Source organism: Eleutherodactylus coqui, chromosome 6 (genome assembly GCF_035609145.1).
Source record: "Eleutherodactylus coqui strain aEleCoq1 chromosome 6, aEleCoq1.hap1, whole genome shotgun sequence".
NCBI lineage: Eukaryota > Metazoa > Chordata > Amphibia > Anura > Eleutherodactylidae > Eleutherodactylus > Eleutherodactylus coqui.
Window position 1 is genome coordinate 7,050,431 of NC_089842.1, and position 23,051 is coordinate 7,073,481.

The 23,051-nt window shown below is 48.5% G+C and overlaps 1 protein-coding gene across 2 annotated transcripts in view; it reads right to left on the reverse strand.

The window, feature by feature from the left end:
- The window catches only part of LOC136631769 (uncharacterized), a 248,364-nt gene that overhangs the window by 125,651 nt on the left and 99,662 nt on the right, over window positions 1–23,051 (reverse strand). For both annotated transcript variants that reach the window (XM_066606101.1, XM_066606102.1), the window contains one exon: window positions 12,748–12,923. The gene's annotated coding sequence lies outside the window, so the exon portion shown is untranslated. The remainder of the gene's footprint in view (window positions 1–12,747; window positions 12,924–23,051) is intronic.

Here is a 23,051-nt window from a genome sequence, read left to right on the forward strand (position 1 = left end):
AGTGCTGGCACCTGAGTCTCCTTTATTACAATTTTGTGATGGAGGTGATCATACATTAATTTATCATCAATTCTCATCAGCATTGTGGGCTATCGCCCACACTTTCAACGATGGTCACTGCCTGGCCCTGTCAACCCTCTGCAGTGTGTGTCTCCGGTTCCTCCTCATTGTAGATGCACTTATAAATCGATATGATGGTGGTGTGGCTATGAAGCGAGCGTGTGGCATGAGGGCAGCGGAATGCTGCGCAAGGAAAATTCTGTGTGTGCTGCGGACGCAGGGTCATGCGGAGGGTTGGACAGCAGTGCCAGCATGTAACCCAGGAGAAGAGGCAGCGGTGTCACCCGCAGGCAGTGATTGTCCTTGGTTGGAGCTAGTGTGGTGCTTGGCTAAGATGTGCCAGCACGTGTGCCTTGCTAATGAAGGTTTGTCCCAAGTAAATAGTTAGGGGGGGTGACCGCCAGGCTCTTGCCCCCATTTTGGCTTAATAGTGAGATCTTGGAGCCTCAGATGCAGCCATGCATACTGCCCCTGCCATTCCCTACCTTTTTGTGGTGTTTCCATCCCTTTTTTGAAGTTTTTTTCAGGTGTTTCACAAATCATCCCCTGTGTGGAGCATCGGTTCCATACAAAAATGCTCGAGTCCCCATTGACTTCAATTGGATTTGTTATTCGAAACAAGCTCTCAAGCATTACAAAAAGTTCGACTCGAGTACCAAGCACCCGAGTATTTTGGTGCTCGCTCATCTCTAGTCAAGAATGATGTTGAGAAGGCCAAACTTTTAAATTCCTATTTTGGATCTGTTGTCTCTCAGAAAGTAGATGGAACATCAACTGATCTTCCCTGTGCTATTGGGGAAATAAAAGAATGCAGGCTATTTGTAAGCAGAGAGATGGTGAGGGAATACTTAGCTAACTTAAATGAATTCAAGTCTCAAGGTCCAGATGAATTACATCCTACAATACTAAAGGAAGCAGCAAAGGTAATTGCTGAACCACTCACCATAATCTTTGAAAATTCCTGGAGAACAGGTGAAGTCCCAGACGATTGGAAAAGGGCAAATGTTGTCCCTATCTTCAAAAATTGAAGAAGGTAGATCCAGGAAACTACAGGCCTGCGAGCCTGACTTTTGTACCGCAAAGATTTTTGAACAAATTATTAAACAGCATGTATGCAAGTACTTGGATAAAAATGAAGTAACAAACCAGAGCCAGAATGGGTTTGTAACAAACAAGTCATGCCAGACTAATCTAATTTCCTTCCATGATAGTATCATTGAATGGGATGATCAGGGTGGATATAGCTTTCAGCAAAAAACAAATAGAAGAATGAAAAATGAGAGGAGTTTTGTTAGTTCCTATATAGTCTGTGTACAACAGTAGCAGTATACTGTATAGAAGCCGTAACAGTATGCAGTATACAGCTGGGATGCTTGTAAATGCTTTGTGCGTACTACTGGTCCCAGGCAGCCAAACTGATGATGCACAAAAGTGAAGTTGTAGTCCAAAAAATGACTGTTTGGTTCCAATAATTCCAATCCCATGCCACCTCAGTCACAAAATTTCATGAGCCACAAACGTGGGCATAAAGGGGACTCAGATGCCAGTACTTCTACACATCTGCTCAATTCAACAACCCATTCTAAAATAAAATATTTTTTACCCAGAGTGCAGGTGAACCCCTGAAAGATTTAGGTATCAGTGTTATACACTGATTAAATTTTTTCTGGCCCTGCATAGAGCCTCTCAAATCTACCAGTCTCTGTGGGCGGTGAATTAGCCCTAGGTATCAGCGTTATACACTGATTACATTTTTTCTGGCCCTGCATAGAGCCTCTCAAAACTACCAGTCTCTGTGGGTGGTGAATTAGCCCTAGGTATCAGCGTTATACACTGATTACATTTTTTCTGGCCCTGCATACAGCCTCTCATATCTACCAGTCTCTGTGGGCGGTGAATTAGCCCTAGGTATCAGCGTTTTACACTGATTACATTTTTTCTGACCCTGCATAGAGCCTCTCAAATCTACCAGTCTCTGTGGGCAGTGAATTAGCCCTAGGTATCAGCGGTATACAGTGGTTTCATTTTTTCTGGCCATGCGCTATCCTTTATCCTACATGATAAAGACTAAGGGTAAGGGTCGAGGACGTGGGTCCGCCCACGTGCTACCCACACCGAGGATTGCAGGTCCTACCTCGGTGATGGTTTCACTAGCGTATTATTCCATCTCCTCCAAACACCACCCCTCCTCCATCCCCTCCACCTCTCAATTACCACATGTGAGTATGTCACCTGCAGTCAGCAGCGCGAGGCGTTGCAGCACTGCGGTGAGGAAGCGTTAGCAGGCCGTGCTAAAATGACTCAGCTTGGGAGATAAGAGGCACACCATGCAAGAGCTGTTACAGGGTTTGAAGGAGCAGACTGAAATGTGGCTTTCGCCGCTAAACCTCCAACCAGGCATGGCTGTGTGTGACAATGGGTGTAACCTGGTGGCGGCTCTGCAGCTTGGCAGACACACACACGTGACAGGCCTGGCCCACGTGTTCAATCTGGTGGTTCAGCTCTTTCTGAAAAACTACCCTATTTGTCTGACCTGCTCTTCACAGAGGAGTGGGCATGGATGGCAGACATCTATCAGGTCCTTAGAAACTTTGAAGAGTCTACACAAATAGTGAGCGGTGATGCGGCCATTATCAGCGTAACCATACCGCTGCTTTGACTGCTGAGAAGTTCGCTGCTAAGCATAAAGGCCGCCGCTTTGCAGGTAGAACAGGAGATGGGGGGTGACAATATGTCGCTTCATAGCAAGACCACCCTCATGCCTGTTTCTCAGCGTGTATTGGAGGAGGGGGAGGAGAAGGAGGAGCAGGAGGAGAAGGGGAACTTCTGCCCACACTGCAGAGGGTACCCATGCTACTTCCTTAACATCTGTTCAGCGTGTATGGGCTGAAGAGGAGGATCATGAAAGTCATCCTTTTAGTGAGGACAGCGATGTGTTGCATACTTGGACTCTGGCACACATGGCTGACTTCATGTTAAGCTGCCTTTCCCGTGACCCTCGCGTTAGACGCATTCTGGCCAACATGGATTACTGGGTGTTCGTCCTGCTTGACCACGGTATAAGTAGAACCTTTCCACTATTATTCCCGAAAAGAAAAGGAGTACAAGAGTGATGCAATACCACAAGGCCCTGGTGAAAAAGCTGATACTGGGGCGTGGCCTAGATGCAGACCCGAGCAGTCGTGTTTTCCTAAGCTCTGCTCAAGCCCGGTTATTAAGCAACTTTAAAAGCATTTCCAGCATCAAAATCTTGCCAAAATATATACTAAGGATCCCTAGAGTGAAAAAAAAAAAAGAAGGTAAAAGCACTTTACCGAAGGGAGAAGCCGGGAGGGATAGAGTTCTCTTCCATCCAGGGTGATCGGAGAGGTGAAAACCCTCTGGAGACGTGTCAGAAGACTCACTTATCTACAGAAAGAATCTCTATAACGGAGAAAGTAGACCGGAGCACCAGCACAACCTCCGCTAGGTTTCCCCGGTGAGTGACACACTCAGAATCCTACTGTGGCACGGGAAAGGGGTGACAGCTTAGTCTCCGGCGGCTGCGGCTGAGCGCTGCATGCAAAGAAAGGTGACAGCGCTAGTACCAGACCGCACATTACCTCCCCAAACCTCCCGACAAAAGTGAACCCAGAACGGCTTACGGCCTGCTCTGAAAGGCTTTACCCGCACTAAAGAAAGAGCTGAGAACGGAGAGATCAGCTCCGCAGCGCACAGGTGCCAAAGACAGGGCTCCTGAGTCTCGCAACTTAAGCCTTCTAGAGCGCGGGAACGGACCGCCATTTTAGACACCAGAAACCACGGCTGAGCACAGTATACAGAGAGAAAGGAAAGAGACATTACTAACTTACATGTTGCCTCCCTGAATCCCCTGTTACAACACAAACAACTGCAGTTGCTCACTCATACAAAAAGGTTGAGATCGGGAAAGCTCACTGACTGTACTAGTCAGAGGGCTGACAACAGAGAGAATAGCTCTGTGACATCTAACTACCGGTGATAGAACTTCTGGAGACTGTCTCTCCCCTGAACTGGGGCTTTCAGATTGAGCTCCCTTGAAGCAGTGCTGGTGCAGTTGCAAGCTGAAATAAGCTGTAAATCAAATTGGACACTTCTTGCCTTCATTATACTTAAACCTAATAAAAAGCTCTTTTGGAGGAGAAGGAGCCCGAATGAAGACTAGGTCAGCTACACATCATAAAGCCTTGCCGGACGGCAGTTTTTTGCAGTGCTTGGGAGAGACCTTAACTCCTTCCAAAAAAAGAACACCTAAAAGTAGCCCAAGGGTCCTCGGCAACAAAATGCCCAAGAGAAGAAACACTAAAACACCACTCAACAAAGTCTCAGACTTTTTCAGCACCCGCGGCCCGAGGAGGCAGGGACCAACGAACAAAGAGGGTTCCCCCTCACCTGCAAGCCCTAGAGAAGACACAGGGGTTTCTCCTCCTCGGTCACCCGTCTCAAGAAGTCAAAAAGAAATACAAAGTGAAGAGACACCGAAGACCACATCCAGACACGGGGTGAGTGATTCTTCTGGGAAGGGTGCTGGCCCAACTCCATACGGTCGCAAAATGGCGCCGTCGAGCTCACAACCGCTATCTTCCCTCTCCACTCCTTTATCAAGCCCTGAGAAACAGCGCCCCCGACTTTCTCCACATACTAACCAACAGCAAGAAGGCCCCACACTTGAGCCTGACCCTATTATAAGTATCCCATCTTCCAATATGCCAGCTACGGAAGACTTTATAAAACAAATGATCCTAGCATTAAGAGGATCTTTGCAAAAGGACATTAAGTCTCTGTCAAACACCCTAAACACCTCTATACAAGATCTGGAAGAGAGGACTGATCATATTGAAACCAAAATGGGAGAAGTAACTACATCCCACAACAAATTAATAGATGCACACTACTCCCTGGAGGAAGAAGTAGAAGACATAAAGAAAAACTTACAGATCTGGAGGATAGAAGTAGGAGGTGCAACGTCAAGTTCAGAGGCATCCCAGAGAGTGTCCCACAGCATGAGCTAAAAAGCTTCCTCACAAAGCTAATCAAAAGCATCCTTCCAGATGCCTCAGAATTAGATTGCACTATTGATAGAGCGCACAGATTACTAAAGCCAAACTTTCTACCAGATTCAGTTCCAAGGGACGTAATCGCCAAATTTCATTTTTACCATATAAAGAATGCTCTGATGTCAGCTTCAAGAAAGCAGGGTGTCCTACCATCTCCATTTACAAATATAAGCCTTTTCACCGACCTGTCCCAGAATACTATCCAAGCAAGAAAGGCTTTCTCTCTTATCACCTCATCTCTGAGAGCTGCAAAAATTCCCTACAAATGGGGCTTTTCTGCAAAAATAATAGTCCACAAAGATAACGCAGTGCATGCTCTAAATTCACCAGAAGATGGTGCAAATGTCCTCTCCAAGTGGAATATCTTGCTACCAGAGGAACCGCAGCCAGGCAAACCTCAGAGACCCCAGAGGTCCCCTCAGCGCCGCACGCTGCCTTCTACCCCGCCATGAAAACAGCATCAACATCACAAGTTTCTTCCTCGTATGATGCTGGACACTAGAGATGAGCGAACGTACTCGTCCGAGCTTGATACTCGTTCGAGTATTAGCGTGTTCGAGATACTCGTTACTAGAGGCGAGTACCACGTGATGTTAGAGTTACTTTCACTTTCATCTCTGAGACGTTAGCGCGCTTTTCTGGCCAATAGAAAGACAGGGAAGGCATTACAACTTCCCCCTGTGACGTTCAAGCCCTATACCACACCCCTGCAGTGAGTGGCTGGGGAGATCAGGTGTTACCCGAGTATATAAATCGGCCCCTCCCGCGGCTCGCCACAGATGCGTTCTGACATAGAGGAGGGAAAGTGCTGTTGGTGCCGGAGCTGCTATAGGGAGAGTGTTAGGAGTATTTTAGGCTTCAAGAACCCCAACGGTCCTTCTTAGGGCCCCATCTAACCGTGTGCAGTAGTGTGGAGGCTGCTTTTTGCAGTGTTGCACTTTTTTTTTTTTTTTGTATATCGGCCGTGCAGAGCCTTGCGCCCTGCAGTAATTATTCATACTCCAGGGCCAGAAGTGGTGGTTAGGCAGGGACAGAAGACATATATTGTGAGGCACGGACAGAAGACATATATTGTGAGGCAGGGACAGAAGACATATTTATTGAATATAGGCAGTGGGCCTTAGCAAAAACATTTGGGGAAAAAAATCTATTTGGGCTGCCTGTGACTGTCCTCAGTGTACTGGGTCTGTGCTGGGTGTAGTTGTCCTCCTAATTCATACGCCGCCAGCTAAGTGTTGCAGCAGGCTTGCGCAAATTTATTTCCTGGCTCTGTGTTGGCTGTTAAATCACCGCTGTATTCCAGTCCACAGTGCAACAGTCTGCAGTTATTTGACATACTCCAGGGCCAGTAGTGGTGACGCAGAGAGAGAAGACATATACAGTGTATATAGGCAGTGGGCCTTTCCAAAAACATTTGGGGAAAAAAATCTATTTGGGCTGCCTGTGACTTTCCTCAGTGTTCTGGGTCTGTGCTGGGTGTAGTTGTCCTCCTAATTCATACGCAGCCAGCTAAGTGTTACAGCAGGCTTGCGCAAAATTATTTCCTGGCGTTCCGTAAGCGAAGTCAGCCTCCAACCACAGGCCAATAAGCGCACATTTTATTACAGCGTTCTGTTTCTGCACTACTGGTAATACACCATGCTGAGGGGTAGGGGTAGGCCTATAGGACGTGGACGCGGGCGAGGACGCGGAGGCCCAAGTCAGAGCGTGAGCACAGGCCGAGCCAGTGCGGTGGCCAGGGGTAGAGGCAGGGCCAGACCGAATAATCCACCAACTGTTTCCCAAAGCGCCCCCTCGCGCCATGCCACCCTGCAGAGGTCAAGGTGCTCAAAGGTCTGGCAGTTTTTCACAGAGACGCCTGACGACCGACGAACAGTGGTGTGCAACCTTTGTCGCGCCAAGATCAGCTGGGGAGGCACCAACAACAGCATGCGCAGGCATATGATGGCCAAGCACCCCACAAGGTGGGACGAAGGCCGTTCACCGCCTCCGGTTTGCATCACTGCCTCTCCCCCTGTGCCCCAACGTGCCACTGAGATCCAACCCCCTTCTGAGAACACAGGCACTACCGTCTCCTGGCCTGCACCCACACCCTCACCTCCGCTGTTCTCGGCCCCATCCAGCAATGTCTCTCAGCGCAGCGTCCAGACGTCGCTTGCGCCACAGTTTGAGCGCAAGCGCAAGTACGCCGCCACGCACCCGCACGCTCAAGCGTTAAACGTGCACATTGCCAAATTGATCAGCCTGGAGATGCTGCCGTATAGGCTTGTGGAAACGGAGGCTTTCAAAAGCATGATGGCGGCGGCGGCCCCGAGCTACTCGGTTCCCAGTTGCCACTACTTTTCCCGATGTGCCGTCCCAGCCCTGCACGACCATGTCTCCCGCAACATTGTACGCGCCCTCACCAACACGGTTACTGCCAAGGTCCACTTAACAACAGACACGTGGACAAGCACAGGCGGGCAGGGCCACTATATCTCCCTGACGGCACATTGGGTGAATTTAGTGGAGGCTGGGACCGAGTCAGAGCCTGGGACCGCTCACGTCCTACCCACCCCCCGAATTGCGTGCCCCAGCTCGGTGGTTGTATCTGCGGCGGTGTATGCTTCCTCAACTAAACCACCCTCCTCCTCCTCCTCCTACGCAACCTCTGTCTCGCAATCAAGATGTGTCAGCAGCAGCACGTCGCCAGCAGTCGGTGTCGCGCGGCGTGGCAGCACAGTGGTGGGCAAGCGTCAGCAGGCCGTGCTGAAACTACTCAGCTTAGGAGAGAAGAGGCACACGGCCCACGAACTGCTGCAGGGTCTGACAGAGCAGACCGACCGCTGGCTTGCGCCGCTGAGCCTCCAACCGGGCATGCTCGTGTGTGACAACGGCCGTAACCTGGTGGTGGCTCTGCAGCTCGGCAGCCTCACGCACGTGCCATGCCTGGCCCATGTCTTTAATTTGGTGGTTCAGCGCTTTCTGAAAAGCTACCCACACTTGTCATACCTGCTCGGAAAGGTGCGCCGGGTCAGCGCACATTTCCGCAACTCCAAGACGCACGCTGCCACCCTGCGGACCCTGCAACATCGGTTTAATCTGCCAGTGCACCGATTGCTGTGCGACGTGCCCACACGGTGGAATTTTACGCTCCACATGTTGCCCAGGCTCTATGAGCAGCGTAGAGCTATTGTGGAATACCAACTCCAACATGGGCGGCGTAGTGGGAGTCAGCCTCCTCAATTCTTTACAGAAGAGTGGGCCTGGTTGGCAGACATCTGCCAGGTCCTTGGAAACTTTGAGGAGTCTACCCAGATGCTGAGCGGGGATGCTGCAATCATTAGCGTCACCATTCCTCTGCTATGCCTCTTGAGAAGTTCCTTGCAAAGCATAAAGGCAGACGCTTTGCACTCGGAAACGGAGGCGTGGGAAGACAGTATGTCGCTGGATAGTCAGAGCACCCTCATGTCTATATCTCAGCGCGTTGAGGAGGAGGAGGAGGAGGAGGAGGAGGAGGGGGAGGAGCATGAGGAGGAGGGGGAAGAGACAGCTTGGCCCACTGCTGAGGGTACACATGCTGCTTGTCTGTCATCCTTTCAGCGTGTATGGCCAGAGGAGGAGGAGGAGGAGGAGAAGGATCCTGAAAGTGATCTTCCTAGTGAGGACAGCCATTTGTTGCGTACAGGTACCTTGGCACACATGGCTGACTTCATGTTAGGATGCCTTTCTCGTGACCCTCGCGTTACACGCATTCTGGCCACTACGGATTACTGGGTGTACACACTGCTCGACCCATGGTATAAGGAGAACCTTTCCACTCTCATTCCCGAAGAGGAAAGGGGTTCCAGAATGATGCTATACCACAGGGCGCTGGTGAACAAACTGATGGTAAACTTCCCATCCAACAGCGCTAGTGGCCGAAGGCGCAGTTCCGAGGGCCAGGTAGCAGGAGAGGCGCAGAGATCAGGCAGCATGTACAGCGCAGGCAGGGGACCATTATCCAAGGCCTTTGACAGCTTTCTGGCTCCCCAGCAAGACTGTGTCCCCAGTCCCCAGTCAAGCCTGAGTTTGCGGGAGCACTGTAAAAGGATGGTGAGGGAGTACGTAGCCGATCGCACGACCGTCCTCGGTGACGCCTCTGCCCCCTACAACTACTGGGTGTCGAAGCTGGACACGTGGCCTGAACTCGCGCTGTATGCCCTGGAGCTGCTTGCTTGTCCTGCGGCTAGCGTCTTGTCAGAGAGGGTGTTTAGTGCGGCTGGGGGAATCATCACGGATAAGCGTACCCACCTGTCAACCGACAGTGCCGACAGGCTTACACTCATCAAGATGAACAAAGCCTGGATTTCCCCAGACTTCTCTTCTTCACCAGCGGACAGCAGCGATACCTAAGCAATACGTAGGCTGCACCCGCGATGGAAGCTTCGTTCTCTATCACCATCAAAAACGGGGACCTTTTTGCTTCATCAATCTGTGTATAATATTCCTCCTCCTCCTCCTCCTGCTCCTCCTCCTGAAACCTCACATAATCACGCCAAACGGGCAATTTTTCTTAGGCCCACAAGGCTCAGTCATATAATTTTTGTAAACAATTTTTATACGTTTCAATGCTCATTAAAGCGTTGAAACTTTCACCTCAACCAATTTTTATTTTAACTGGGCTGCCTCCAGGCCTAGTTACCAATTAAGCCACATTAACCAAAGCGATTAATGGGTTTCACCTGCCCTCTTGGTTGGGCATGGGCAATTTTTCTGAGGTACATTAGTACTGTTGGTACACCAATTTTTTGGGGCCCTCGCCTACAGTGTAATCCAATTAATTTTTAGCCCACCTGCATTACAGCTGGCGTTACATCAGCTGTGTTGGGCACTGCAATGGGATATATTTATGTACCGCCGGTGGGTTCCAGGGAGCCATCCATGCCGTGGGTCCACACGGAGTTATAACTGCATGTGTCCACTGCTAAAGAACCCCAGTCTGACTGGGGCATGCAGTGTGGGCCGAAGCCCACCTGCATTAAGCACGACATTACCTCAGCTGTGATGGGCAATGCAATGGGATATATTTATGTACCGCCGGTGGGTTCCAGGGAGCCACCCATGCTGTGGGTGCACACGGATTCCCATTGCGGAGTTGTACCTGGCTGTGACTATTTATAAAAAACCGCGGTCTGACTGGGGCATGCAGACACCTTGACAGAATGAATAGTGTGTGGCACATAGGTTCCCCATTGCTATGCCCACATGTGCAGCTCCTGATGGAGGTGGCACAGGATTGGATTTCTCATTGCTTCTGTACAGCATTGTGGGCTATTGCCCCACCCCTTTTAAAGAGGGTCGCTGCCTAGCCGTGCCAACCCTCTGCAGTGTGTGCCTGCGGTTCCTCCTCATGGCAGACGCACTTATAAATAGACATGAGTGTGGCGTGGCATGAGGGCAGCTGAAGGCTGCGCAGGGACAGTTTGGTGTGCGCTGTGGACACTGGGTCGTGCGGGGGGGGGGGGGGGGGGTTGGGCAGCATGTAACCCAGGAGAAGTGGCAGCGGAGTGTCATGCAGGCAGTAATTGTGCTTTGTTGGAGGTAGTGTGGTGCTTAGCTAAGGTATGCATTGCTAATGAGGGCTTTTCAGAAGTAAAAGTTGTTGGGAGGGGGGGGCCCCACTCTTGCCGGTATTGTGGCTTAATAGTGGGACCTGGGAACTTGAGATGCAGCCCAACATGTAGCCCCTCGCCTGCCCTATCCGTTGCTGTGTTGTTCCCATCACTTTCTTGAATTGCCCCGATTTTCACACATGAAAACCTTAGCGAGCATCGGCGATATACAAAAATGCTCGGGTCGCCCATTGACTTCAATGGGGTTCGTTACTGGAAACGAACCCTCGAGCATCGCAAAAATTTGGTCCCGAGTAACGAGCACCCGAGCATTTTGGTGCTCGCTCATCTCTAGCCGGTACTTACTAAGGCAAGTGGAATTCTATTTACGTGGGCATAGTGCATTGCGTGCAGGACGCGGATGCAGTTGTCCCTCCCCTCCCTCCCCTTCACAAACCCGGCCTGCTCCCTATCTACCAGGTTAGGGATGTGGGCTTCCATGCGTTTGGCAAGGAGTTTGGCCCATAATTTGGCATCCAAGTTAATTAGAGAAATGGGACAGTAGCTGCCGCACATCTCTGAGTCTTTGTTCTCTTTCAAAATTAAAGTGATGTGGGCCTCTTGAGTTTGTCTCGGAAGACCGCCACCACCTAGGAGAGCGTTGAACATTTCTGTAAGGCGCAGTACTAGCGTGGTGCAAAAGGATTTATAATAGCTGAGGGGAAGGCCGTCGGGGCCAGGGCTTTTGTCCGGGGGGGAGGAGTTTAGGACTTCGTCAACTTCCGTTTCCGTTACAGGGGCCATAAGTTGGTTGGCTATTTCTGAGTCTAATTTGGGAAGAGAAAGCTTTTTTAGGAAGTCCTTTATTGGCTTATTAGATTCGTCTATCTCGTTTTGATCCTGTTGCGGGCGTAGGTTGTAGAGTTGGGAGTAGAAATGTTGAAATTCCGCTGCGATGTCTGGGGATGAAGTGGCTCGGGTGCCTAAGTGCGTTTTTATTGAGTCAATTTGGTTCTTGGTACGGGCTTTCTTGATCATGGCAGTCATATATTTGCTACCTCTATTGCCTTGAGCAAATGCTATATGTTTGAGGTATAGACACCTTTTGTTAAATCTTGTTTCTAGACAGAGATTTAATTCTTTTCTGATGTCTGAGAGTTTGGAGAGGTTTTCTTTACTAGCGGAGAGTTTAGTGGTATATTCTAACTTAGCTATTCGCTTCAGGAGGTCGTCTATCTCTTTTTGTTGATTTTTCTTTTTCCTAGATCCGAGAGTTATCAGTATACCTCTGATAAACGCTTTATGCGTTTCCCACACCACTGGGACCGATTGATCGCCGCCCCCGTTAAGCTCGAAGAATTCTTTTAATTGTTTGGAAATCTCAGCTTTATCATCCGCGGAGTCTAGGAGGGAGGTATTCAGCCTCCATCTCCACTCCCGGGGGGAATTGCATAGGGGTCTAAGGTCAACGTGCAACGGTGCGTGGTCAGACACAGTGGTGGTGGCAATGGAGGAATCTATCAACATTGGGAGAAGATTAGAGGCTATGAGAAAGTAGTCCAACCTCTGAAACGAGGCATGGATGTGCGAGAAGTAGGTGAAATCTTTAGTGGAGGGTGAGCATTGGCGCCAGGCATCCACCAAGCCCAACTCCGAGAAGCATCGCAGTAGGCGTCTCAACTTAGGGTGTGATATTTGGGAGCGCCCGACTGACGAGTCGAGCAGAGGGTTTAATGTCAGGTTCAGGTCCCCTCCTATGATGATAGGGCCTACCGCGAATTCCCTGAGAGTCTCCAACTGCCCCACCAGCCACGCCACTTGATTAGAGTTTGGGGTGTAAAGGTTGGCCAGGGTAATCTGAAAATTGTTTAAGCGTCCTCTCAGGAAAATGGCTCTGCCCTCTCCGTCGGTGTGTTGTGCCTCGCACTTAAATGTGGTGGACTTATGAAACAAAATGGAGACTCCTTTTGAGGCGGATGTCGGGTGGGGGTTGTGGAAGCCCTGTGGGAACTGTCTACCCGGCAAAGAAAGGCACTTACCCTCCTTGTAGTGGGTCTCTTGTAGGAAGGCGATCTTGGTGCCATACTTTCTTAGAAGTTGCGCTACGTTGTGTCTTTTAAAGGGCGAGTTGAGCCCTCTCACGTTAAACAAGGAGAGACGGAAGCGGTCATCTACAGCAGGTGGCAGAGGAGGCATTGTGAGTCCGAAAGACGTGCTGTTGTTGAAAAAATCAGAATGCTCAGTAAGACACCAGGCAGTTTATCAGTAGGGGGGGGGGGAGTTGGGAACAAACACTGAAGGGAGGTGTAGGACACAAAAGGGAAGTAACACTGCAATGAGAAACACAGTATTAAAAAAGGAAAAGACCAATTCGTCCTAGGACGGTCAGTGGGGGTGGTGTGCAAAGCGGTGTCCACCCCTAAAATGGATACTGGAGCTCTCGGCTAACCAGATGGAGACCGCGATGCACAATACCTGCCCTGGACGACTCCTGAGGACCATTTAAAGTTAACCTCTTGAAACCAACTATGAAGACAGACTTGGTTAAGACGGGAGGAGAGAGAGGAGGAGGAGAGTGAGCAACGGGGGTGAAAACAGCAAGATAACCATAGGCTGGTAAGTTAAGGAGTCCGCAGAGGTCCCACCCGCGGGGCAACGACACTTCCCAACGAGATAAGAGGAAGCGGGGGGTGGTCCCAAAATTCGTCGATGTCCCTGGATGGACCAAAACTCGTTCAGTCCAACTGCGGTACAGCGGTCCCAGCCTTGCGAACCGAGGTCAGGAAGGAGGAAATTCTTGCCCAGACGGCAAACGAGCTGGGTCGGTTCCTCAATCTCCTGCTGGGGTGGGGTCTCGACTCTTTTTCTTCTTACTCTTAGGTAATTTTGCCGGGGGTGCCAGGCTCCAGGCGGTTATAGAAGGTAGATTTGTAAATTTTGGCATCTCCGGCAAAGGAAGCCAGCATGGTAGATCTAGCGGCTCCATCTCGAGAAACTGCCAGCAAGCCAGGAGGTCCTTTGGGTCACGGATATTCAGTCTTCGACCTTTGTGGGATATGCCCAGACCGAAGGGGAACAACCAGGCGTATTTAATCCCCCTTTCTCTCAAAGCATCAAGGAGCGGGCGGAGAAGGCGGTGCTTAGCCAGTGTAGACGGGGGCAGGTCCTGGAAAATCTGTATAGGGGCCTCAGCATATTTCAAGTCTCTGTAGTTTCTGGCCGCCCTTAGGATTGCGAAAGCATCCTGCAATGAAAGGACTTTGCAGATGACATCCCGTGGGGGCTCTGTATTCGCTGGGGGGGGGGGGGGGTCTAAGGACTCTATGGACCCTTTCAATCATGATGGGGGCTGCTCTCTCTGCACCAAAGAGGAGTGAGAAGATCTCTTTAGTTACCTTGTGGAGGCAGTCCGCAGCCCACGACTCCGGTAGCCCCTTGATGCGTACATTAGAGCGTCTGTTTCTATTCTCTAAGTCCTCCTGCATCAAGAGGGCTTTGTTGATGTGATTATGGTGTTCTCGCAGGGTGCGCGCTACCTCCGTGGCATGTGTAATAATGGAGGAGGAAGAAGTCTCCAGGTCCTCCACTCGTCTACCCAGGTGCTTGATGTCCTCCTTGATTTCCCCCAGCTCTGACATTATGGGGCTCAGGGCTTTCATAATAAGATCTTTCATGAAGCCTCTGAATACAGCTTCACCGTCCTCGCTGTCCGAGGCAGCCCCCTCCTCCCCCTCCTTACTGTGAGCTGCGGCCGATAGCTGGGCCGGCGCCATCTTTGCTGGGAACAGCGGTGAGCGGGAACTCTTCTCCTTTAGGTATCGCTGCATGGCCGACTGTCCTCTGCTCATCCGTGGCGTCCCTGAAGGCTCCGGTCCCCTCTCCCTCCCGACTCTCCTCATTCCTGTGCTGCTGGTTGCTGCTGAAGGTCTTGTAACGGAGTCTTGCCATGGGAGCTAACCTCTCACACGGCCATTCTCCTCAGCGGTCAGGCTCCGCCCCCGATTATAGAGCTTTGAACAGGATAACCGTCAAAAATCAGTACTCGGTTCCTCTGGTTCCTGACCTCCTCAACCAGGTTATAGGAGCCCATTGGTTCTCCAAGCTGGATCTTTGGCGAGCTGATAATCTCATTCATATCAGAGAGGGGGACGTATGGAAATGGCGTTTAATATGCCATTGGAGCATTTTGAATGTTTAGTCATGCCATTCAGGTTATTTACCGAGCCAGCTATCTTCCAGGGGTTTATGAATACCATTTTCCATGACATTCTGGGCACATTCATGGTTGTATATTTGGGTGACATTCTAGTTTTTTCTCCTGATTGGGAGAGCCATGTTAACTATTTATGGACAGTTCTTTCCTGCATTCGAACCCACCGTTTGTATGCTAAGCTGGAGAAATGCCTTTTCGGAGTACAGGAGATTGCTTTCCTTGGATATATTATTTCTCAGTCAGCCATCTGGATGGACTTGGACAAGGTCAAGGCCATCACCAAATGGGTGCAACCTGCCAACCTGAAGGCGTTACAACGCTTTTTTGGGGTTTGCAAATTTTTATCGGAAATTTATTAGGAACTTTTCGGTGGTGGCCAAACCCCTGACCGACCAGACCAAGCAGGGGGCTAGGGTTGATTCCTGGCCACAGGAGGCTGTGAAGGCCTTTACACTTCTGAAGAGGGCTTTCTCCACACCACTGGTTTTGGCTCAGCTGGATCTACATCGCCCGTTCATCATAGAAGTGGATGCCTCTGAGCACGGTGTGGGGACAGTCCTCTCGTAGGAATCTCCCAGTTGACCTGGTCTCCAACCCTGTGCATTCCTTTCCAGAACGTTTAATCAGGCAGAACGCAATTATGATATTGGCAACAGGGAATTATTGGCCATAAAGTGGGCATTTGATGAATGGAGACCTTTTTTTAGAGGGCGCTCGTCATACTATTACAGTCCTCACGAACCATAAAAATTTGGTGTATCTAGGGTCCGTCAAGCTCTTAAATGCTTGTTAGGCAAGGTCGTCATTATTTTTTTCACTCTTCAATTTTGTGGTCACATATGTGCCTAGGTCCAAGAATGTCAAAGCTGATGCTTTTTCCTGCAGTTTGGGGGTATCTGAGGTTGAGGAGCCTCAACCAGAGAGTTTTGGGCCCGGGTGTGGTGGTTGCTGCCCTTATGTCCGACATGCTCACGGCGGCTGAGCAGTCCGCTCCTGAAGGCCTCCCTGAGGGGAGGTTATTTGTTCCCAGGGCCTTGCGGCTTCTCATTTTGGAGGATGCTTATCCATCAGTCTTAGTGGGTAATCCAGGAGTCTGAGGCACCCTGAAGTTGTGTGGTGGTCTATATTGGTGGCAACAAATGTCTCGGGACTTCAGGGAATTTGTCAAGTCCCGCTCTATTTGTGCCCGGGGAAAGAGTGTACGGAAACAGCCTGAGGGTCCGCTTCTTCCTCTTCCCATTCCAGAGAGACAATGGACCCATTGAGGGCAATGACTGCTAAAATTCTCTACAAAATGGGAAAGGACTGTGTAGTGCTGCTTGGAGAGGTGACATTATTGCACATGCATAAAATGCTTGAGGATAAAGCTACAGAAATGGACACTCAAGATGGCACCCAGAAGTCTTCCCACCACAAAAAGCCCACCAGTGGTGAGGAAAAAGTAGGGGGTTGAGAAGCCCCCACTGTAAAGTTTGAGGAGGGAGTAGTCAGGAGCTGCCTTTAGGCGGGTCAGCAGTGCACTCAAAGGAGACTGAGCAGTGTGTGCAGGAGTTGGAAGAAGAAGCTACAGTGGTGAGCAGTGAGGGCTCTGAGGAGATGCACGCTACCAGAGTTGTGCAAGGTCTGCCAGCCAGCTATTCACTTGCCTGCCCTTGATGGTACTTTGGGAATGAGAGAGAGGTGCAGGAGCAGATGTGTGGTTTGACATCGTTGTCAGGAGACTCTTCTGGACTGCGTTATGCAAGAAAAGGGGAAAGGACAAACATAGAAGGCGTGCCAATTGATGCTACCCTCCAGGGGCCCACGGGAGTGGTACGTGCAGTTTGTCCACCATGGATTCTGATACATAAGGACAATGTAGAAGCCTGCCAGGCTATTCCAGCCTGATTACAACCCTTTATTAAGGAATATGGGGAGTAGAACTTTTCTTTCATGTTCTATGATGACAGAACTAAAGAAAACAGGGGTCAGTCTTACTACACAACTCCAGTGAAGATGAAAGGACCGCATGTTTCTTCTCTGTATTTAGCACCCCAGGGTTACACCCCAGATTTGTAGCACCGGTTGTAGCAGAGGAGGAGAATACTGAGGAGGATCGGTAAGTTTGAGGTTGGTAGAGTCCAGGTCCATCTGTGTGCTCATCAGTGGAAATTTCGTCTTGGGGAAGCAATCCCACTCACAAAGGTTTTTTTACCAACTCAGAAATGGAAAAACTCATGCGCCAAATGGGACCTCGTGGTCATAGAATCATAAAATGGTAGAGTTGGAAGGGACCTCCAGGTTCATCTGCTCCAAACCCCTGCTCAGTGCAGGATTCACTAAGTTATCACAGACAGATATTTGTCCAGCCTTTGTTTGAACACTTCCATTGAAGGAGAACTCATCACCTCCTGTAGTAACCTGTTCCACGCATTGATCACGCTCACTGTTGGAAGGTTTTTTTCTAATATCTAATTTGTGTCTCCTCCCTTTCAGGTTTTATCCCATTGCTTCTAGTCTTTCCTTGTGCAGATGAGAATAGGGCTGATCCCTCTGCACTGTGACAGCCCTTTAAATATTTGTAGACAGCTATTAACCCTTTCCAATCCACTGTCTGACATCTGAAGACATTATGATTTAAGGCTGTACAGCTCCGATGTTGGAAGACGTCAGTTGGGGTTCTCTTACTGTATATTGCCAGCCTCACTGCTGTCGTAGCCTATCCAACGTTTCACCTCATGCAGTACTGTCTTTAGCCAGCAGATAGCGCCATTTTAGAATGGCAGAAAAAGAGTAAGCCCCCTAGGAAAACCAGGATACAAATTGGACTGGAAAGGGTTAGGCCTCCTCGCATCCTTCTTTTTTGCAAGCTAAACATTCCCAGATCCTTTAACTGTTCTTCATAGGACATGATTTACATACAGACTGCTCACCATCTTGGTAACTTTTCTCTAAACTTGCTCCAGTTTGTCAATGTCTTCTTTAAATTGGGGTGCCCAGAACTGGACACAGTATTCCAGATAAAGTCTGACTAAGGAAGAGTAGTGGGGGATAATGACCTCATGTGATCTAGACTCTATGCTCCTCTTAATACATCCCAGAATTGTCTATGATCTATTAGTATACCCAAGTCTTTTTCACATGTGCTGCTGCTTAGCCCAATTCCTCCCATTCTGTATGTGCTTTATTTCATTTTTCTACCCCAGATGTAGGCCTTTGCATTTCTCTTTGTTAATTACCATTGTTAGTCGCCACTCACTGTTCAAGGTTTTTTAGATCTTTTTGAATCCTCTCTTCTCTAGTGTTAACTATCCCTCCTAGCTTTGTGTCGTCCGCAAATTTGATTAGTATCCCATCAATTCCCTTTTCCAGATAATTTATAAAAATGTTGAACAGCACTGGGCCCAGGACAGAGCCTTGTGGTATACTTCTTGATACATTCTTCACTTGAATCTGCAGCCATTTATGACCACTCTTTGAGTACGATCACTCAGCCAGTGTCAATCCATCTAACAGTTGCCTTGTGAATCCAATATTTGGTCATTTTTTTTCAATAAGTGTAGTATGAGATACTTTGTCAAATGCTTTACTAAAGTCAAGATATACTATATCCAACGCATTTCCCTGATCAACCCAGTCGGTGCTGGCTCTGGTTAATTACTCCATTTTTATACAAGTACTTGCATACATGCTGTTTAATAATTTGTTTAAAGATCTTTCCCCGTATAGAAGTCAGGCTCACAGGCCTGTAGTTTTCTGGATCCATCTTCCGGTACCATGCAAGTCTGCCACAAAGTATTTTTAATCATGTTTAAATAAAACTTGTGATTCTATGAATATCCTGATGTTGGATCCTTTAAGCTTTTTTCTCATTGTACTAGAGCTGAGCAGTCTGAAGGTTCCCTGCACTGGACTCAGTATACTTGGGTGTGAACAAGATCACATGTGGGTAAGCTATTTTGCAAGAATGGCAAAGACCTGGAGCCAATTGCAAAAGGTCTATGGAATCACACAATAGTGATGTTTTTCTTCCTCCTGCTTCTTGCTTTCATCAGATTTACCTTTGTCTGAATTATAGTTCTCAAGAGGAAGCAGCGATAAGACATCAATATATTAATTTCTCCAAATCTTCTCTGACACCATCAACTTCAAATGGGCCCTTTACCCCTTCAGTGGCAGGTTTATTATTACCATATCATGGCAGGGAAATCTCCGGGGCTTGCTGCGCTCAGTATGCAGTAAAAACCCCGGAATATTTCAGATGACAGCTCAGTGCTCTGCACATTTCAGCGCTAGACCTGTCTACGGAAATTTTCTGGGGTTTAACTGCATGGTCAGTGCAGCAAGCCCCAGAGATTTTCCAGACGTGCCACTAAAGGGGTTAATGGACCTTTAAACGAGGCGAAGACCTCTCCTCTGGTGCTTCAACCAGTCATATGTAATTTACCATATTTGCCCTTAAAGTCCCAGAAGATGAATTCACCACAGAATCCCTGAAGATGGTGCAGAAAAGCTGTAACTAAAGCATCTGGTGAGGATTCCTATCATACGTCCAGACACTGGAGAGTTAACTAAGCCTCAGCTGAACTACAGTACCTGTATGTTTAGTTTCTGCAAGCACGCAACAAGGGCACCATGACCTGATCCCAAGAACAGTGTTAGAGCAGGCAAATCTACAGAAGAAGCCAGTCTGCTTACACATTCAGAATGAGTAGAAGGAACAGAAGCGGTAAGTAAAGGCGCAGCATGTGACTTGCTAGACTGACACACTGAAGATCCGGTCCAACAGCCGTAGATCCCGGTCCTGGTGCTACTTCATGAGTGCAATGAAGTAGCGGCTGCAGGAGGGTCTGTCCTGGGGCTCCTAGTCCAGCAGGCTGTAGGAGGAATGGGCTCAGGACTCCTCCATTTGGTGTCGGACTGTAGAAGTGCAGCTAGAGCTCAGCCTTTTCGGTGGCCTGGACCATAGACCCTGTGCTGTATCAAAACTTGAGCCGCCCTTTCAAAATGCCATCCTTCACACCATGTCTATAGTCAACAGTACCTTTTTGTGCTTGCAGGTTTAATTCTGATTGACCATTGAGCAGACCCCAGAATCTATTCAGAATTCAGACCCCTCTCACTCCTGGGTTTTCTTCAGTTCTGACCACCTGGAACTAAAGAGGATCCTGAGAGCGAGAAGCTCAGTGTTATTGGATGTTTTCTATTGCAATCTACTTGTTAAAGATTTATGGATTCACTGGACCAACCAACAAAGCCTAGGCCAGTCTTGGTTTGGCTGGAAGATTACTCCTCAGAGGGACTGATGCCAGGATAGGAGAGACTGACCCTTGGCTGCAGAGGGAATAAAAGACCCCTACCTAACAGCAAGGCGATCGCCCCAATAAGGGCAACCCTGCGCTGGAACCTTGGGTCTGACTATTCCTGATGGGGCAGCAAACACAGGGACTGGCAGCAGACAAAGGGGCACACAGATGCAGGAAAGGACAGGAGCAAACCATAGACAGGAATGGGAACTGACTGAAAACAAAAGTACAGACAGATGCTGAGCTTAGATACCATAAAGAGAATCTGGACACAAACTCAAGAATACAGACAGAACTCAGACTACATACACAGAACTCAGAGAGTGGGCAAAACTGAGCAACATAGACAGAAATAAGACAGAATAAGGTGACCAAAGAAAGCTGAGTGTCAGAACCTAATACACGCCAATTCTGAGACCCAGAGGAAGGGCCACAGCTCACCTAAATAGAGGAGTAACACCTATTTAACCTCACAGGTGAGCTAAGAGCCAGAGAGCTGGTTAACCCTCTCAGTGCTGAATGAAAGCAGACAGGGAAAGCAGAGTGGCGCTTGCAGCGCCGGAGCCGCATAAGGGTGGCAGAGAAGAGTAGCGGCCTTACACTAATATATATTGGGCAATTTAAAACATAAGAAGCACAGCGCCGCTTCTGCTCAGGGCTACATTAGAAATGTATGGGCTCCATGCAGCTAGTTACCATGGAGGGGGTATCATTGAGAACATAAGGTGCTAGGGGCTCTGTGTGGGCTGGATGGGACCGTCCCCAGGGGAACACAAAGTGGCAGGGCTTTGTGAGGCAAAGAGACAAAATATGAAGTGAAAGAGTCTTTGTGGGGGAAAGAGTATGCTGACGGCACAAGATAATAAGTGTTGCAGCCTGTTGCTCACGACAACATCGTGGCATGGTGGCCTCAACACAGGCCACGACCAAGACCAATCTTGTTAAACAGGTTGAGGGTAATGCACCATGTGCAGAGTTCTGCTAGTGCTGTCTGCCTTTGCTACATGGATGCATGCTGGATTAGCCATGCCTGGGAGTAAACTGTAGGTGTGGTTTTCTATTCATTCTACCAGTGTTCAGGTGCAGAGGGGCTATATATTCTCACCTCTCCTGGTGACCAGTGCTGCTTATTCTGTTCCATGGTGGAGTCCTTGGAGTTTGGAGCTCTACTGTGCTGGGTGTCATCCTACGTACAGATAAGTCGCTGCGGGTTATTTTTCAGTTGTATTTTTGTGTTCTCACTTTTAGTTTTGCTGTGTGCTGGTTCATATCTTCATGGGTTCTTACAGGGAAAATCAGGGCCCAGAAAGAAGACCGCTGGGCCACCTTTATGGAGGTAATGTCTCCGCTTTAGGCAGGGACCCAGCACCCTCCGTGCTAGGTTAGGCACAGGTTTCTTTTCCTCTCATCCTGCATAGCGGTGTGCCGTCTTTTCCTACCGTATGTACGTTCCCTGTCACTGTGCGGAGTGTTGTACTCACAATGGTGTCACATGGTCCTTATTGTCATGGTTATCGCCCTACGTCCATGCTTAGCTTGGCGCTCGTGTGCTGCACAGATGTGACCATAAGCCCCTATGTGGAGAGAGAGGTGGCGAAGGACAGGTGACCGGGGTTCTGTATGGGAAAGAGGAGTAGATAAAGTGGTGTGGGCTCTGCGGAGAACACAGGGCAAAGACACACCACAAAATTATTTCCCAATTTTAAATTGTGTTTATGTGCCAAATGTACGTACTTTCAGCTTTTTTTAAAAAGACAATCCAATGAAAACAATTTAAAAACTTTAACACAACAAACATAGCAAGTAGTTTTTCCAAATTCACCATAAAATGCCACTTTCACCGACTCCTGCAGTCTCAGAAGCATTCACCCCTGGTTTATACAATAGGTCAATTTCTCATGACACATTCCTTTTAACCTCTTAGTGACTTTGGCCTATTTTGGCCCAAAGGACGCAACAATTTTGTGGGGATTTTTATCTCCACTTTTTAAAAGCCAGAACTTTTTTTATTTTCCCATCGACATGGCCATAAGAGATCTTGTTTTTTGGTGAACTGTAGGTTTTATTGGTATCATATGTGGGTACATATAATGTATTGTAAAACTTTAATTAATTTTTTGAGAGCAGGGAGAGAAAATACATCAATTCTGCCAGTGTAATTTTTTTTTGTTTTACAGCTGTAATTTTGCAGCATACATGACAGGATATATTTTTTTTCTGCGGGTCGGTATGATTACGGCGATACCAAAATTATTATTACTGTTTTCTTTTGCACAATTAAAACCCTTTAGAATTATTATTTTTCTACATCGTTGCAATCAAAGTCCCATAACTTTTTTTATTTTTCCATGGACAGAGCTCTGTGAGGGCTTGCTTTTTGCATTACGAGCTGTAGTTTTTATTGCTACCATTTTGGTGTACATTTGGCTTTTTTGATTACTTTTATTGTGTTTTTCAGGGTGCAAAATGAATTAAAGAAGCATTTTGCCTCCATTTTGTGGGGGGAGGGTGTGCTTTACAGTTTTTCTCATGTAGAATAAATAGTTTGTTCAATTCACTGTACAGGGCATTACAGATATGATGATATCAAATATGTGCGATTTTTTTTTTTATACAAATTGGGGAAAGTGTGCAAAAAAGTATTATGTATTCTGGCTGCAGGATGGTGCAGGCTCTGCTTCTGATCTTGCACCATGCACAGGACTTCAGTGTATGCCCTGTTGCATTAGGTACCCCACAACCAGGATGTGAACTTACGTCCTGTAGCGTTAAGGGATTAAAAGGGTTGTACCACAATTACACATTATGCCCTGTCCACTGGAGTTCTCACCGCTGAGACCCCTGC